Genomic DNA, 4,207 nt, shown 5'->3' with positions numbered 1-4,207 from the left:
GGGGAAGAATCAGAAATCTTTAATAAATTAATAAAAAATTAAAAAAAAAGAAACATCAAAAAAAAAAAAAAAGAAAAGAAAGAAAGTATATTCCAGGTCTGCAGCCCAATCTGCTTCCCACATTGTTAGGACTTCTCTTATTGGACAAACTGGACATCATTATTCCCTCAACAGAAATAGTCTCACCTTGGAAAACCTCTCAAAGGGATCCAGGTCAGATCTTGAGTTAACTCCCTTTGAGTTAATTAGTTCTGAGAACTGGTGGTTCTGGCCAGAAGTAGTGGTTACCCAGATCAGCACATCCAGTGGAACTCGTCGAAGCATCTGCTCTTACAGGGCGTAAGCTGCTTTCTGATCAGACAGGAAGAAGCTCTGCTTTACTCTCGCTGACTATAGATTTAGGCATTTGCCTATAAGCTCTTTCCTGTATTTAGGTCAGATTTGCTATATTAATGTAGCAGTGTTCCTTATATTAAAGAATATTTCTGTAGGCTGGCCTTGAACTTACCTTCTTCCCAGGCAAAGCCTTGAATTTTCAAACAAGTCTCAGCTTCACAAATCACTGGGAGTATATGCCTTTGCTACCATTCCTGACTTGTTTGAGAGGCTTCTGAATTCTTCTGTTTTATCAGTCTTGGGACTGTGCATGCCAGTATCAGCAATTTAGCCAGACTTGGCTTAGAAATAAACCTGGGCTTTGGGGATGGTGGCTTATGTTCATAATCCCAACACTTTTAGGAAACTGAGACAGGAGAATTGCCATGGATTTGAGGCCAACATGGGCTATAGTGTGAGACACTATCTCAAAAATAATTAAATAAGTAAACCCAAAAATAAATGTGGAAGGATTACTTTCTCAAATTACCCACTCTGGAGACAGATGCATGAGTAAGTCAAAACATCTATCAACTAAATTTAACCACAAGCACAATTTGGTATGGTTAAAATAAATATTTCCTAATATCTTTAACCAAGGAACTGGTTTGGTTGATCATACATAAGAGTATGTCTCCTGGTCATATTTCTTTGGGAATTATAAAACCACTTCTTACCATTTATTTAAAAAATGGTTTTATGGGTGGTTGAATATGTGGTAGATTTTAAGAATAAGTACTTTATTTGGTCCTGTAAATTTGATTGGACTGGGGTAGAATGCATACCTGTTTTCCCAGCATTTGGAAAGTAAAGGCAGGAAAACTAGGAATTCATAGTCGGCCTGGACTGCCTGAGACTCTGTATCACAAAAAAAAAAAAAAAAAAAAAAAAAAAAAAAAAAAAAAAAAAAAAAAAAAACCAAGACAATCAGGACAGCCTAGGGGTGGTCGAGACACAGCTCCTAGACAGTCAGGACAGCCTAGGGGTGGTGCTGGAGAGATGCTCAGTGGTGAAGAGCACTTGCTGTTGCTGAAGAGAACCAGGTTGGACTTCTGGCACTCACATGATAGCTAATGACCATCCACAACTACAGTTCTGGGCATTTCAGACTCTTGTGACTTCCACAAGCATCTGCATGCACATGGTAGACATACAGACATACAGTCACACAGAGCAAGCAGTGCTCTTAACCACTGAGCCATCTCTCCAGCCCCTGTATATTGCTCTTCCAGAGGATAGGAGTTCAGTTCCCAGCACTCCTGTTGGGAATCCCCTGTAACTCCAGGTGATCCAGCACCCTTTTCTGGACTCCATGAGCATGTACACCCACGTGTACTATCCCCCAAAGAGATAAGCACATATGCACATAATTAAAAAATAATAAAATCTTTAAAACTACAAAAAAAAAACATGTGTTTTGGTAAGAAACAACCTTCCTATCTATAAATTAGTAATAAAGAAATGAGTCAAGAGCTATGTGATGGCTCAGTGGCTTAAGGTAGTTTCTGCCAAGGCCTGAGGACCCGAGTTTGAGTCCTAGAACTCACATGTAGCAGAGAATAAACTTCCATGAAGTATTCTCTGATTTTCATATGTGTGCCATGGCACATATGCTCCTCCCAATAAATATGTTGTATATATAAAAACATACATGTAATAAAAGTATGTATGTAATAAAATATTTTAAATGAGTTGAAATGCTAAGGTTTTTTTTAAGCTTTTCTTTTTTTTAAGTGCATTGGTATTTTGCCTGCATGTATGTCAGTGTGAAAATGCCAGATTCGCTGGGAATGGAGTTGCAGATGGTTGTGAGCTGCCATGTTGCTGCTGGAAATTGAACCTAGGTCCTCTGGAAGAGTAGCCAGTGCTCTCAACTGCTGAGTCATCTCTCCAGCCCAAAATGCTAGAATTTTTAAAGCAGTTATGATTTTTGTTGTTGTTGTTGCTGTTTCTTTGAGACAGGATCTCTCTATGTAGTTCTGGCTGTCCTGGAACTCACCATATAGACCAGATTGGCCTTGAATTTGTAGAGATCTGCCTGCCTCTGCTGGGACTGAAGGCTGTGGAGGAGACTATACCAATCTCAACCTTGAATTTTTCGTACTTCTGCCTCCATTCCTGAACTCTGCTACAAGGTTTCATGCAGTGCTGGGGATCAGAATCTAACTCTGGGACACTGTATATGCTGGGCAAGCATTCTACCAACCGAGGCACGTACCTAGCTTCTTTACCCCCCTTTTTTGCTGGGGGGATGAGAATAAAACTTGGATTCATCTTGTGTTGGGTCTACAGATGTGCACCAACATGTTTGGTATTGGTGACTTTGTGTATGCGTGTGTGTGCACATGCGTGTGTGTGTGTGTGTGTGTGTGTGTGTGCTCGCAGGTGTGCATGTAAATGCAGGCATCTGGAGGCAAAAGGTCAATGTTGTGTATCTTCTTCAATGGGTTTCCATCTTATGTTTCAGATAGGAGGTCTATATTGGTAATATGGGTCTTCTAATATATGTATATATGTATGTGTAGCCATATGTGTGTGTGTGTACACACATACAACCATAGATGTCTTTTGTAAAGTGAAATTTATGATTTTCCTTTCTTATAGCAGTATGGTTAGATTAGATGAAAAAAGTATTTACTTATTTTAATTTTTTAGTTTTTGGTTTCTTGAGACAGGGTCTCTCTATGTAATCCTGGCTGACCTACAATTCAAAATCACTATGTAGACCAGACTGGCCTTCAACTCACAAAATCTGCCTGTCTCTGCCTTCTGAATGGTATGCTACCACATGGCTGAGAATAATTTAGGGCAGTGTCTAAGGGAACTATGATAAGGACACAAGCAATGTTGTGTACATATATTCCAGTGTATGTACAGTATGATTTATTACTAAGTCGATTGAGGATTGTTATGTTGCTTCCAATATTCTGCACTTTGATCTATTCTATAGTCTAAGATCTGTCTCAGCAGGATAGCTATACCGCACCTGGTTTTGTTAGTTCAAGAATGTAGTTTGGGCCAGGTTTGGTGACACATATTTGATCCCAGCACTTAGGGGTCATAGGTAGGTGGATCTCTGTGAACTCAAGGCCTAGCCTGGTCTACATAGAGAATTCTAGACTAGCTACAGCTACATAGTAAGACCCTGTTTCAAAAAAGATCGTTTGGGGCCAGTAGATTAGGTGGTGGCCATCCAACCTAACAACCTGAGTTCCACGTGTCGGGCTGAGTGAACTGGCTCCTGAAATTGTCTTTCACATGTAATGATATACACACAGGCATGTGTGACACACATGTTAAATATATAATTGTAATTTAGAAATCCAAAAGCAACCAAACAAAACTAGATTGTAGTTAACTAGGTGTGGTGACACCCATAAACACTTATAATCCCAGCACTGGAGAGCTGAGGAAAGAGAATCGGGATTTCAAGGTCGTCCTCAGCTAAATATGGAGTTCTGAACTACAGGAGGCCTGGTTCAAAAGGACAACAATAATAAACAAAAAACCAGACAAAACAGAAAAGACTATATAGTTCAAAGCAATCCTAGAAATACATGGCAAACTATGCTTGCAATCCTAGCACTTAGGTTGTTTTTTTTGTTTGTTTGTTTTTTTGTTTTTTCGAGACAGGGTTTCTCTGTGGTTTTGGAGCCTGTCCTGGAACTAGCTCTTGTAGACCAGGCTGGTCTCGAACTCACAGAGATCCGCCTGCCTCTGCCTCCCGAGTGCTAGCACTTAGGTTGTTAAGGCAGGAGAACTGCCTTGAATTCCAGCCAGCAGGGGCTAGAGTGAGACCTTGTGACAAAAAAAAAAAAAAAAAAAAAAAAAA

This window comes from Alexandromys fortis, unplaced genomic scaffold (genome assembly GCF_014885135.2).
Source record: "Alexandromys fortis isolate MF-2015 unplaced genomic scaffold, M_Fortis_MF-2015_v1.1 scaffold_167, whole genome shotgun sequence".
NCBI classification, from domain to species: domain Eukaryota; kingdom Metazoa; phylum Chordata; class Mammalia; order Rodentia; family Cricetidae; genus Alexandromys; species Alexandromys fortis.
Note: the sequence above shows the minus strand (reverse complement) of the source record.